Source organism: Mastomys coucha, unplaced genomic scaffold, assembly GCF_008632895.1.
Source record: "Mastomys coucha isolate ucsf_1 unplaced genomic scaffold, UCSF_Mcou_1 pScaffold22, whole genome shotgun sequence".
Classification (NCBI taxonomy): Eukaryota; Metazoa; Chordata; class Mammalia; order Rodentia; family Muridae; genus Mastomys; species Mastomys coucha.
In genome coordinates, this window is record NW_022196905.1 from 191,575,250 (window position 1) to 191,591,024 (window position 15,775).

The 15,775-nt window shown below is 34.6% G+C and overlaps 1 long non-coding RNA gene across 1 annotated transcript; it reads right to left on the bottom strand.

The window, feature by feature from the left end:
* Nucleotides 1-1,323: 1,323 nt before the first annotated feature.
* Nucleotides 1,324-15,775, bottom strand: LOC116071399. The gene is made up of 3 exons (XR_004110873.1): nt 15,583-15,775; nt 1,850-1,956; nt 1,324-1,417 (listed from the first exon to the last, which is right to left on the bottom strand). It is a non-coding gene; the product is annotated as an uncharacterized LOC116071399 (long non-coding RNA).

The window sequence follows — 15,775 nt, forward strand, 5'->3', positions numbered from 1 at the left end:
TCCTTCAATGGACTCAATTTCAGTTCCCAGTAACTGCTTTGGGCATCTTATATCCTACTGAAACACCAGTGAATAATTTTCTAGAGAATCATCTGCCTTCTTTTGCCCTCTGTGTACACCAGGACAGAGAACTATATATGTAGAAAACAGGCCAAATCTTAAAATGTTTTCTAAATGTTGAGTATTTTCTATTACTCAATAAAAGTTACTCATGAGAACAAAGACAATGTCTGAAAGTCTAGAAATCCTGTGTACATTATGAATTAGTGCAATTAAAAATAAAACTATTAAACATATACATACGAATGAAATAATTCAGTTTTTATATTCATACACATATGATGCTGGAATTTCATTTAAATTATTAATAAACACAAACTTATTTGATATATAAGCTATCTGGTAAAAATAAGTTTCATGAAACTTTCAACTGTGATATGGTACCTTAATAAGACTAACTGAATAATATATTAATTATGTAGTTCAAAATTTCATTTCAAAATAAGCTTTGGCCAAGAACAGATAATTAACATTTTTTGGCACTTAATTGATATTTTTGTGGTCTATTTATGACAGTAAACAAATAGTAAATATCTTTCATGTTTTCCAAGAAGAAAATAATACTTTCTAACATTACTGCTCTGTGCTGATTCACTGATATGTAATAGTACACTGAAAAACAAAACAAAACTCAAAAAATATAAATCACATTAATCTAATGTCTCAGTCAGGTCAGGCGTTATCTTGATCAGGCACTGGATTATGATTACTCTTTTGCTAATTTTCCATTAAACTAAAATACCACAATAAGTGAAAACATAGTGATACTATTATGCCATTAGTTATTTATAGAGGATTATTTTTTGTGGGAAATTGAATATATACAATTGGACATCCAATAGTTTTTAAATTAAATGGATAGTGTTGATTTGGAAAATAAATTTTGATTTATTTTCTCTGAGAAGAATACTAATTTGTACTTTTAATTATTTTTAAACTTTTGAAGATGACCCTAATTTTAGAAGATTTCCATGCATTGATCTTTACATTTTTTCTCTGGAAAACATAAGCAAATGGCTGTAAGATAGATTCATAATGTACACGGTTTTACTTCATGTACCAAATCTGCTCTAGAGAAATTTTTCGTCAAAAATTCTGAGGGTTATTTTTGTTTTGTTTTGTTTGCCTGCTAATTGGGGGTCTTCAGACCAATATTTTACAAAAAAATAATAATAATAAAGAAAACCTCTAAAATGACAACTTGCCTTCTTCAAATCGAGTCAAACATCTCCAAATTGAGATTTATGTTGTCCTTGTGAAAAGCGTAATGGATGAAAATCAGGTGCAAACCATGCTTTGTGAACTCTTTCCACAAGCTCTGCTGGTGTTTATGTACTGCATGTGCTTTGTAATTACTCTAAGAGACAGGCATGTAAAAAAAAAATCTTTTTTGAAAATAATCTAAGCATTTTTCAGGAAAATATACATATCTAATTTGGAAATGTATGCAGTGGCTATGATTAAATAAATCACTTTTTAACATAACAAGTATGATTTAGAAAAAGATCATCATACCATGATATTATTTAAAGTAGAGTCAAAGAATATAATGCAGCAAGAAAGACATATTTTGCTCTCTGGTATAGTCTGTTGTCCCTAAGACGTTCATGCTTTTCCAATAAGAGTGAAGGCCACATGCTTTCTGGCAAACTTTATTTAGAAGCTCTTCCCACATTTCATATTAAGAAAGAAAATATTTCTTATATATGTATACATAAATATTAAGCATGGAAAGCTATAACATTCATTGACATAAAAGCAGCCTTTCTGAGAAGTATAGATAGCTTACCATTTGTCTAGTAATACTGAGTTCCATAGAACAACTACTATGTATTGCAGACATTTCTGGAGCTTGTCAAGTTAATCTGCTGTTTCGTTCTCTCTCTTTGGATAATTCTACAAATAAAACAAAAGGGTCATATACTGAGTATGTAGTTTGTGGTTATAAAGTTATATAAGGTTATCAAGCTCAAAAGTTATGAATGTCATTTTCATTCAAGAAGTAAATAATTTTGTTACATATTTTAATTTGACAATCACTTAACCCTTCCAAGTTTAAATAGGCATTTATTATGATAAAAATGGAATTAGAATCTACACTCATTCTATCCTTCAAAGATATTTTCTGTGGACACATGATAGTTTTCACAATACAAGAAACTGTCATATAAGTCTTCCTATAAAAAAAAAAAACTCCAAGAGACCATTTTACTAAAAACTCAGATATCTTGAAATTTAAAACAATTTTTAGCTCAAAACCTGCTACACAACTATCATCATTTGGAGATCCAGAACTATTTTTTCCATTTAGTTTGCCTAGTAAAGCTCCCTGAGATGCACTTATGTAATGGTAGATATCGGGACTCTCTGCTCCTTTTATATGGCGTCAGTGGCATTTCTTCCAACATATTGAATTTATCTAAAATCAAGCCTTCCAACTATAATCTTAGATTGGAATTAGCTGACTCCACTCATCCTTGGATAAGCAAATGAGATCCAAATAATGTAATAAGTAAATTCTTGAACCAGAGTATAACTTTCCTTATGTCATAGGATTTTCTGTCTACTAGAAGTAGTAAGAAGTTCCTACACACCTAAAACTGAGGTAGATTTTGAGAATATTGTGATAAATAAAAGGGTTTTTTTGGTATTTCTATAGGTAACTTATATTAGGGAGGGAAAAACATGCAGTCCTGTTGACCAGAGAGAAGGAAATACATCGTTGACTTAGACTTAAAATAAGTAGACCCAATGAGTAACATAATCAAGTGAAAGATCCTGAGAAGTTTTCATCTCATGTATAAATGTAAAAAAAATGTCACCTAAAACAATAACAAATAGTTCCAATGTAATCAATAGTCTTTAGGGTACTCCAAGATAGAGGAATATTTATCGTCAATGAGAGATGACCATGTTACTGAAGTAATAACAAGAGATAACTGAAATATGATCCTAATCATATAGGTCTATGAACATTATACATTTACTTTTTTGTTCATAGTTGTAGAATAACCCTTGATAGTTAGTATATTTAGAATTCCAATAAAATATTTATATGAACTTGCTGTTATGGAACTTTATATGCTGAACATGATGGTAAAGATAAATGTTACTCAATATAGTAGATATTAAAATGTATAAATGGGATATATTTATTTGCTGTTCTATGGTGTTATGAGAATGTTTAACCCAAGGAGAGAGATCAGAAGGTTTCTATGGAAATATGAAGTTTGAGATTGTCTTAGGGTTTTATTGCTGTGAATAAAGAGACACCATGACCAAGGCAACTCTTAAAAAGGACAACATTTTATTGGGGCTGGCTTATAGTTTCAGAGATTCAGCACATTATCATCATGGCAGAAATCATGGCAAGGTTCAGGCAAACATGGTGCTAGAATAGTAGAGTTCTATATTTTGATCAGAAAGCAGCCAAGAAAGGTCTGTTTTCTCTAGCAGCCAGCAGGAGGGGCTCTCTCATATACTAGGCAGTGCTTGAGACCTCAAAGCCCACACCCACATAGACAAACTTCCTCCAACAAGGCCCCACCTACTAATATTGCCCCTTCCCATGGGCCAAGCATATTCAAACCACCAAAACGATGATAATTAAAGAGTTATTAGTTAAAAGAAAGTGACAAGTAATTACATTTCAATCTCATAAGCAACTACATGGTAAATGAACTTTGGATATGGTTGCTGTCCTTATTGTACCTTGATAGCAATTGATAATATACAAGAACACACAGGGACAATATATTATGAAACCATAACCATAGTACAGGTAAAAACCTAACACCCCCCAACATATGATATTTGTACATAGAGCTGGAAAATTCTAAATAATCCACAAGTTTATTAAGCAACAAGTTTAATACTGCTGTGACTTTCTATAAGAGTTGTATTTTGTTTTTTCTTGTTTGTCTGTTTTTATTGGTTTTGTTTTTTTTAAGACAGGGTTTCTCTATTTAGCCTTGGCTATCCTGGAATTCACTTTGTAGACCAGGCTGCCCTCAAACTCAGAAATCCACCTGCCTCTGCCTCGCAAGTGCTGGGATTAAAGGCGTGAGCCACCACTGCCCAGCTTAGAATTGTCTTTTCTAAGTATCCTATTTTTAATTGGGTTATTTAGTTGTGGTTTTTTGTTTTTCTGTTTTTTTTTTCTGTTTTTGTTTTGTTTTGTTTTGTTTTTTGAATCTAACTTCTTCAGTTGCTATTTTTTCCTTTTCACTGCATCCTTTTGTCAATTGTTCATCTTAGTACTGGAGCCATTGGTGTTCGGTTCAGGAAATTTTCACCTGTGCCAATGCATTTGAGGCTATTCCCCGTATTTTCTTCTTTTAGTTTCAGTGTAAAAAGTTTTATGTGGAGATTCTTGATCCAATTGGACTTGAATTTTGTGCAAAGTGACAAATATGGGTCAATTTGCATTCTTCTACATGCAGACCACCAGTTAGATGAGCACCCATTGTTGAAGATGCTTTCTTTTTTCTGCTGTATGATTTTGGCTTCTTTGTCAAAATTCAAGTGTTCATAGCTCTGTGGCCTTCACTTCTATTCCACTGATCTACCTGTCTCTGTACTACTACTATTTGCGAATTATTACTATTGTTCTTTAGTACAACTTGAGGTCAAGGATGCTGATTGCCTCAGAAGTTCTTTTATTACTTTTGGTATCATGGGTTTTATTGTTTTTCCATATGAAGTTGAGAATTACCCTTCTTATGTCTGTGAAGAATTGTGTTGGAATTTTGATGGAGATTGCATTGAATTTGTAAATTGCTTGGGGTAAGATGGTAATTTTTACTATGTTAATCCTACCAATCCATGAGCATGGGAGATCTTTCCATCTTCTGACATCCTCTTCAATTTCTTTCTTCAGAAATTTGAAGTTCTTGGCACACAGATCTTTCCCTTGTTTGGTTAAAGTCACAGCAAATTATTTTATATTAATAATGACTAGTTTGATGGGTGTTGTTTCCCTATTTTCTTTCTCAGAGTATTTATCATTTGTTTAAAGAAAAGATAGTGATTTATTTGAGGTAATTTTAGATCCACTCACTTCACTGAACTTGTTTATCACCTGTAAAAATTCTGTGGTAGAATTTATAGGGTCACTTAAGTATACTATCATATCATTTGCAAATAGTGATAGCTTGACAGAGCTAAAGAGAAAATTCTCAACAGAGGAATTTTGAATGGTGGAGAAGCACTTAAAGACATATTCAAAATCCTTAGTCACCAGAGAAATGCAAATAAAATTAGCCTAAGATTCCACCTTACACCACTTAGAATGGCTAAGATCAAAAAGTCAAGTGAAAGTAGATTCTGGCAAGGATGTGAAGAAAGGGTAATTGCTGGTAGAATTGCAAATTGGAACAACAACTCTAGAAATCAGTCTTGGGGCAGTTCCTCCAAAAATTGGAAATAGTTCTATCTGAAGACCCAGATATACCACTCTTGGGCATATACCCGAAAGATGTCCTACCACACTACAAGGACATGTGCTCCACTATGTTCATAGAAGCTTTACTTGTAATAGCTAGAAGCTAGAAACAACCCAGATGTCCCTCAACGGAAGATTAGATACAGAAAATGTGGTTCAAACATTGGAATACTATTCAGCTTTAAAAATGAGGACATCCCATGAGTTTTGTAAATTGATGAAACTAGAAAATTCACCCTGAGTGAGGTAACTCAGATCCAAAAGGACATGTATGGTATGTAATCACTGATAAGTGACTGTCTTAGTCAGGTTTTCTATTCCTGCACAAACATCATGACCAAGAAGCAAGTTGGGGAGGAAAGGGTTTATTCAGCTTACTTCCACATTCCTGTTGATCACCAGAGGAAGTCAGGACCGGAACTCAAGCAGGTCAGGAAGAAGGAGTTGATGCAGAGGCCATGGAGAGGTGTTCCTTACTGGTTTGTTTCCCCTGGCTTGCTCTGCCTGCTCTCCTATAGAACCCAAGACTTCCAGCCCAGGGATGACACCACCCACAAGGGTCCCTACCTCCTTTTTCACTAATTGAGAAAATTCCCCACAGCTTGGTCTCATGGAGGCACTTCCCCAACCGAAGCTCCCTTCTCTGTGATAATTCCAGCCTATGTCAAGTTGACACACAAAACCAGTCAGTACAGTGTCTATTAGCTAGAAAGTTTAGACTACCAATGATACAACTCACAAATTGTAGGAAATTTAACAAGAACTAAGGCCCAAATATTAATACCTCAAACCCACTTAGAAAGAGTATCTAAATAATCATTGGATGCAGATGGAGGCAGGGATCTGGGTAGCAGTGGGAAGGACAGAGTGGAAAGCAGGCAAGGTCAGGTATGGAGAGAGACAGTAGAGAAACCCAGAGAGCCAGGAGAATGAGTTGAATTATGGGTTTTGGGGAGAGGAGAATTTTAGAGAGCCACAGAGTCCTGGAATGTGAAAAACTACCAAGAGTCAATGACACTAACTGAAATGCCTAACAATGGGGAGATGGAACCTGAAAAGATATGTCCAGTAGATAGATAGGGTCCCCAGCTGAGCCATGGGACCACTCACTCATGTTCAAAATTTTTAACAGAGAATTGTTCATGTCTTAAGGAAATGCACAGAAAAAAAATGGAGCAGAGTACGAAAGAAAGACCACTCAGTGACAGGCATATGCGTAGCAGAGAACAGCCTTGTCTGGCTTCAGTGGAAGAGGATGTACTTAATATTGTGGATACTTGGTGCCATAGTGAACAGTGATGTTTGCTGCCTGAGACGTGGTGGGGATATGTTGACAGGTGTGGGAGCACCCCCTCATAGATAGGGAGAGGATGAGATGAAGAACTTGGTGTTCGTGGGGAGACCACGTAGAGGGGAAATCATTTGGAATGTAGATAAATAAAATAATTTAAATTTAAAAATAGAGATGTATTTGAAGGGTAATCTTAAAATGGAAATCATGATCTTAAACTTATTAAGTTTGATATCTATTATTTAGTATGTGATGTCCAAAAGGGAATGGCAGTTTTAGAACTGTACAAATTACTACACAATTTTAATATAGTGTCTTTGGAAATGGCTTGCTGTAGTAGTAGATATTCAGTGGGTGGTTATTTAGTAACATTTTCTATTGGCTATAAAAGCTTTCATGTGGGTCAACTGGAAACAGAGTCTAACTACAATGCTGAAGATGTGACATTCTGCTCATCATTATTTTAAGATTACTTGTAAAATTATAGGGAACTTGGAAATTTGTCCAACTCTGAGAATGTAATGAAAAAAGTTGAAAAGATGTTTCCTTCAGTCACCAAAATTTGGCAGTTTCCAGAGAAGTCTATTTCATGTTAGGAGGAAGACATATTTTTATAGGCTATAATTATTTTTTAAATGATTACTCTCTTAACCTGGTTTAAGTAGTACATGTATATGCTATATTATTTCTTACACACTCAGAATTCAAAACCAAATTTAGGAATTTGATGTGTGATACTTGAGTAAATAATCATAGGAAAAAATCAAATTTGTGTTTCAAATGACAGGTGTAGATATAAAAATAAGTAGGTTATTTATTTTTTTATTTGAATATCAGAAGATATGTCTTTACATGTTGGCTCTAATGTGGAAGAATAAGTTTGGGTTAGTTTGCTGTGCCATAACATGTCACTACATTTGTGTGTTTGGGTGAGAAGCTAGTATTCTCTACTTTTTTTTTTTTTTTTTGAGATAGGGTTTCTCTGTGTAGCCCTAGCTGTCCTGGAACTCACTCTGTAGACTAGGGTGGCCTCGAACTCAGAAATCTGCCTGCTTCTGCCTCCCAAGTGCTGGGACTAAAGGCATGTACCACCACAGCCAGGTTAGTATTCTGGATTTACAAAGGAATTTTCTTCTTACAAAGTCAACCCTAGAAGGGCCTTGACCTTCATTGTCATGTGGATATAAACATTATAAGTCTCATTTTTTCTTTATTTTTGTTGTTGTTGTTTTGCTATATGTTGTTTTGTTTTACTTGGTCTCCATGAGGGTAGGTAATAGGGAGGAAATAATCAAATGTTGTGTTGGAAAATATTGTCATAAGCTTTACTTTCTTCAGTATGTTCCTTATTAAATTGTCTACTTGCATATTAATTCTACAAATATAGTGTGGTGGTTTAAATGAGAATCACTTCCATAAGTTCATACATTTAAAAGTTTGGTCCTCAGTGAAATTTCTGAGAGTGATTGGGAGGTATAGTCTTAGTAGATGAAGTATGTCACTGGAAATGGATTTTGACGTTTCAAAAGCCCACTTTAAGACCAGTGTCTTTCTCACACTGACTGCTACCAGGAATCAGGAGGTAAAGCTCATACACACACACACACACACACACACACACACACACACACACACACACACTCACACACACACTCACACACACACACATACAGACACACACATACATACACACACATATGTGTATATATATGTATATATGTATAATATTTATATATGAATGAATGAATACATATATATACATATACATGTATATGTATATATATAAAAGTACCACTAATTTGATTTTGGAGAGGTGTTTAGAAACAAATAACATGAACCAAAATTTATATGTGTTTATTCTTACAGATTTTTTTTAATGAACACTTCAACACTTATACTCATTTTTCTAATGGTGATACATCTTTCTTGGGTGGTGTCAATATTGAAACTTCCTATTCTATACCACATGATATATTTGCTTTCAGTAGTCAAGACAAGAGGAGTATATTATACTTTGTAGTGTACAATATTTCCATTTACACTAGAAATGGAAAGAATAAATTTTGAACATTTCTTTTTAATTCTTAAAGTGGCTCTCTCTGGGACAAAGATCTATCTATATACTCTATATAAATATTTTTCTCTATATCTATAATACATATACATACAGAGAAAGAGAGAGAGAGAGAGAGAGAGAGAGAGAGAGAGAGAAATGAATATTGTAGTTGGTTTTCTCCTTCTAACATGTGGACCCTAAAAACCAAACTTGGGTCCTCAGGCTTGGCTTAAGTACCTTTACTCTCTAATCTAAATAGTGCTACTTTCTTTCTCTCTCTGTCTCTCTGTCTCTCTGTCTCTCTGTCTCTCTGTCTCTCTGTCTCTTTCTCTCTCTCTCTCTCTCTCTCTCTCACACACACACACACACACACAAACACACACACAGAGAATAAATAGAGAAATAAATAAACAATATAAAAGCAAAACACCTTCAGACTATAGACTATCTCTCCAAACCCAGAAATGCATTTGTTATGGAGTATCAAAAGTTAGACCTATGCCTTAAACCACATATGTAGCAGATGCAGAGCTTGATCTTCATGTGGGTCCTGAACAACTGGAGTGGGGTAATATACTAAAATCTGTTACTTTTATATTGGATTTGTTCATCTAGCTAGGCTGTCTTGTCTGGCCTCAGTGCATCAGGAAGTGCCTAGCCTTGCAGAGTCTTGAAGTGCCAGGATGGGAAGATACCCTGGGGGCTCCACCCACTCAGAGGAAAAGGATAAGGTGGATGCAGGAAGGATCATGGTATGGGTGCATTGTGTGGGACGTAGAGTGAATATGTAAACAACAAAATTAAGTTTAATAAAAAGAAGTTAGGTGTAAATGGCTAGAAATACACACTCTACAAATTCTAGTAAGAAATACAATAGAAATCATTCTTTCATTCAAGCAAATTCTGATTGTCCCTGCCTTGATATTGACTTTTGTTTCCAAAAGCAAGATTGTATTAGCTCTACCTGATACCTGGCTATATGAATTAATGACTCTTGTTTGTGTTCAACCAGAGCATCTCTTTTCCTTATCAAAGCAGCTTTTCTTCAGTTATATGTTTCTCCTGATCACCTCCACAGTCATGGTGATGTACCAAGTTACATATGATTCAAAGAATGACCTCACATGCCTGCTAATATGTGCAGCATATGGGTTGAAAAACATTGAACATAAAATTGGAAAAAGGACGTTCTAGCAACATGTGGGGAACTTTGGGAGTAGTCAGTAGAGTAAATAATGCTTAAGATATATTGTATACAAGTATGAAAATTTAAATGTAAAAGACTGACTTCTTCAATTTTAATATAATAACTTATTATTTTTCATCTTTCTGAGAGAATTTGGAAAACATTTTTTTTTTGGTTAGTCACATCATCTATACTTCCTCTAGGTGTCCTCATGCTTTAACAACAATCTGAAGTATTATGTAAGTCTCACATATTAAAGGCTTTGTTTCCAGCTGTATCCACTGTGAAGCTATTTAAACATTAAAAAAAAATCAATGCTAGTCTGCCCTTAAAGAAGATATTTAGACAGATGTTAATAACTTGTTTTTCTTTGTTTCTTGGCTATGATATGAGAAGTATGATTTCCTTACTGGATTCTAGTGTGAAGTCCTACTAATGTCCCAAGGTAGCAGAAACAGTTAGTTGATTGTGGAGTAAAACATCTCAGACTATGAAACAAAATAACTCTTTTCTCATTTAAGTTGATTGACTTAAAATATTTTTACAATAAAAAAAACCTATGTAATCCACTTTAAGACAGATTTTGTTGTTGTTGTTGTTGTTCAGCAACATATTACATGCAACAAGTGAGAAAATAAAGCTAGTAACTAGACAGCCAGTCAGGCCAAATCTTTGAGATCCTCATTCAGTGAGAGACTCAATCTCATAAAGTAAGGAAGAAGTCCATAAAGAAATATACTTGAAGCTATCTTCTGATCTCTATACACACACACACACACACACACACACACAAAATTATGATTATGTGCACAAATGCATGTATTCACATAAATACTTTAACAGACAGACAGACACACTCCTTTCTTCATTTTAATATTTTAGTCTATTCCCAAATACTATATTCTCATGTATGTAAAGCTTGTTGAATCACTTTCCAAGTGTTCAACCTCCAGCTCCTCTAAGCAAGAAAGTCTACGTGCTAGTGTAATATGGTTTTATTTTAGAGACATAATTATCTTTATTTCTATCTAATGTGGTAGATATAAAAGGTGCTTTAAAATGCATTTTATCTTTTTAATTAACCCAGCTAAACTTTGACCATCTGCATCACATGCTACATTTAACTTATTAAAAATAAAGATGGATGTGAAATTATGAAACCATGAAACCATTTTTGTAGATTTGACTTCACACCAAGCCAAACTCATTTTATGTTTCTAATTTTAAATATTGACATAGTCTCTCTATTTTTTTCTTCCAAAAGTGTTAAGATTGTATAAATAGTACCAAGGAGAGAATGTAGACTTTATGATGAATTTTAAATATTGAAGGGTATTTTCCTTGTTTCTCAACTATCAAACTGCTTACACTGTACTAATAATTGATCAATATTTTAAAAATGTTTTTAATTATAACTGTTGTGCTTTTTTGAATGGCTACATTAATTGTACAAAAAGGGAGGATTACATTATGACATTTGATTATATTAATATCATGCACCTTCTTTCTATTCATTCTTCATTTCCATACATTATCTCCCTTCTCCTGTCAGCTTATTTCTCTTCCTAAATAATCCCCATTCTTTTTTAATGCCTTTTAATTAAACCCAGATCATATATATTAAAGAAAACATGAAGTAATTATCTGAATATCATTCATTTTTCTTACCATAGAAATCTCCATTTACACATAGTTTTGGTACAGTGGCATTATTTCATTCTTCATGGATGAATAAAATTCCATGTTGGTTGAATAATACATTTTTGTTATCAAAATCATCTATGAGTTGAAATTATTTATAATAATCACTAATTAAAGTAGATGAGAGTATGAGACAATGCACAAGTGACATTTAAATTTAATGAACAGATTGTACTGTCTCTGACTTTCATTACAGAAAGTGTCTTACCCGTTTTCTATTGCTGTGCAACAGAACTGTGATGATGGCAATTCTTACAAAAAAAAAAAATCAATAGGGACTTGCTTACAGCTTCAGGTAATCTATGTCATTCATGATCAGAAGGGTAGGAACATAGCTGTTGTCCAGCAAGCATGGCACTGGAGAAGTAAATGAGTGTTTTATATTCTGATGCTTAGGAATCAGAAAGCAGAGAAACAGGAGAGAGGCAGACAGCAAGAGAGAGAGAGAGAGAGACAGAGACAGAGACAGAGACACAGAGATAGACAGAGAGACAGGAGGAGAGACAGAGACAGAGAGAGATAGAGAGATGGAGAGACAAACAGAGGGAGACAGGGACAAAGACAGACAGACAGACAGAAAGACAGAGACAGAGGCAGAGGATACAGAGACAGAGAAAGACAAAAAGAGTGAGAGATGCACACAGTCTCTCTCTCTCTCTCTCTCTCTCTCTCTTTCTCATACACACATACACACATACACACACACACACACAAGTACCCCAGTGTAAGGCATGCCATGGCAGGGAGGCAGGAGCGGGTAGGTGGGTGGGGGAGCACCTTCATAGAAGCAGAGGGTGGGGATATGGGGGTAGGGGAAACCAGGAAAGGGGATATTTGAAATGTAAATAAATAAAATATAATAATAATAACAATAACAATAACAATAATAATAAAGCAGTGCAGGGAATGGATGGGTTGAGTTCCATGTGAGTGTACAATACTGTACAGTTCCATTCTGTTCATGCAATCAGTGCAGTTCAGTGTCTGGCATTCAGAGGAACTTTTTCTTTTTCTTTTTTTTTTGAAATAAATAAAAACTTTAATGATAAATTTTAAAGTATATTTGCAGAAATAATGTAAGATACCAAGATGAAATAGAAATATGCATACTATAATCAGAAAAATGGCAATTGAGGGCTAAGCTTTTACCAATACATTCTATGAAAAAAAGCTAAGATTATCTCCAAACATGTTGATACTATCTTCCAATCTACAAGATAAAGTGGATCTACTCAATGAGTGATTATCTTTCCCTTCCTTTTTTTCTATTGATTTAGTTTTTTTAACTTTTATTGCATTATGATGAGAGAAGTTACATGATTTCAATTTGTTAACATTTAAAAACATATTTTAAGTAAATAGAATTAAATCACATTCTTGTTTCCCTTTTGTACCCCAACTCCTCCCAGAGACCCCCACTTCAATATCTACAATATCTTTTTTGTCATATTCCTTAAAATTTATAAAATATTATAACAATAAAAATAAGTATTATAAAAGTTGTTTGATATAAAACAACAATCAATTTAACATTATTATGTAGATGCTTGTCTACAGCAATACTGAAAATACATACGTTTTTCTCAGTATAAATTTTAAGTAACTCCAAACATATTAACTGTATATTTCAAAATAATACATCACTACTAGTATTTTCTTAAACAAATAAATATATAAAATCAAAGGAACTTTTTCTAAGCAAATCAATTCAATCAGAAGACAAGAGAATCCAATTTTAATTAGTCATCTTGGAGAGGAGTTGGAGCTAGGACCTGTGAGTTGAACCAGCTAGTAAGAATTCAGAAAGAAAGGGAAACAAAAGTTTATTCGATAGTAAGTATCAGAGGTTGAGACTTTCTAGGGCAAGGTTAGAAGACAGCAGCTGGAACCTGAAGACTTCAGGGTTCAGGACTATAGAAGATTAGATTGTTCTAGAAAGAATCTTTCTAGCCTAAGCCTAGAGTTAATTAAATAGAAACGTTCTGGTATCAACCCAAGCAATATACTCGTAAGCCTTAGGTAAGCTCTCTTCACTTCATGTGAAGGAATAAATGATAGTTTTATAGAACATGACTTAGATATTTTTACTTAAGAAGAGAATAAGCAATATTAAAGGTGATAGCCTTAGCACCTTCCAAAGTGTGTAAAAGGAAAAAGAGTGAAAATACTTATAAAAAGTATAAAATAATTTCGTGCTTTGTAAGTATTTGTTAAAGATACAAAGAATAAACAGACAAAAGACTGTCTGAACAATTTCACTGAAAAGAGTAATATAAATATTGCATAGAGTTAGTGTGAGAATGGTGAATTTATCTTTACTTATTTTACCTATGATAACTTTGCTTGCATGATGTTCTTCTGATGATTCCAATTATTTTCATGAGGGAAATGTATTATAGAGATCAGAGAGAGAACACTCAGCAATATATATCTATATACTTTTAAAGTTCTAATGGAGATATGGTCTGTTTATCAATTTGTAATGACAATGAAACTTGGGAGATGGAACCTAATTATGAACCAGACTAAAGTCTCATACAACATCCATCTTTATTCATAGAATCAGGCAATTTATTTCCTGAGGATTGAGAAGAACAACATAGATAGATAGATAGATAGATAGATAGATAGATAGATAGATAGATTAAAAATGACAAGCCACACATAGCAAACACACATACATACATGAACATACACACACACACACACACACACACACACACACACACACACACACATACAAACACACAAAAGTTTTTTTTCCAAAGGCATATAAACAAAACAGTAGTCTGTAGCCACCAGCAGCTATGCGAACCGGGTTCCTGAAAGAGAGGCAGGAGCCTGGGGAAAATAGGAGAATCGGACTGTGAGAGAAATAACCAGACCAAGGTAAAAGGTTCCGATCAAGGGCCAATGTATTTCAGAGCCTGAGAATATATAGGCAGGGAACCCATCCCCCAGTAAGCCAGGGTCTTGTGTCCTAAATAGCATCTTGTTGTTCAGTCCAGAAGGCAGGTGAAGCAGTTCAGCAGGGCGTGACTCCTATAGGGAAGTTACAGACTTGGATGAACACTATACCTCACTTAAGGGGGAAAGACTCCACCCTAGGTGAGCTAGCTGCTTGTGGCAAGGACAAGGTCTGGTTCAGCTCACTTGAGGCTGGGGGAGGTCACAGTTCCTCCCTTTTTATTTATTAAAAATTACCTGGGCTGGGGTATAAGAGATACTTATGCACCATAGTCCTGCCTGGGAATTATGGTGGCTGGCGGCCCTGTCTGTCTTAGGACTGGACCTACTGGTCTCTCTCTTACCCATGTCAGAAATCACCTGCAGCTTGTTTGTGTTTATTTGCACAAATAGATCCTTTTAGTGTTTATTATTAATAAACATGGCCTCTTGGCACATGACTCTGGCTTAGGTTGATGAGAGTCATAAATATAGTGATAAATGTTTGACTGTAGGCACTCATAGCACACCTTTATCCCATACAGACCAAAACCACAATATGCACTTAATGATTTTCTTCATCACACTGAATAATTGCCACCTCTGAGCTTTTCTGAAGTTGAGTCTGCATGTTGGTAACTGACCTGCTTGAGATACAAGGTCAAAAGTTTAAAAGCAACAAGTTTAACATTATCTGTGAGGATATCCCAGGCACTCAATTCAGTTGCAAATCAGCAACACTCAGACTCAAGGTCTGGCCTCCAAGTATGAGGGAAGTGGCTCTGAGAATCACAAAGGAACTGTTAACTCTCAGGAAATTACTGGAGGCTATTTTTCTGGCTAAAAAGTTTTTAGCCATTATTTTAGATGGAAACATGTTTACTAAAAGGACTTTGGACCTGCATTCACTTGATGAACCAATCTTCCAGGCAGCCATCACACTCCTTCTTCTTTATGTGAGAAGACACAAATGGAGCCTCTTCCCCATATTAAAACAGGGTCTGGAACATTCCACATGTTAGTAAGTAGATCTCACCATTTCACCATGGCGTATGAACTGGAAGTAGGTGGATATCAGTGGTGATCCACGGC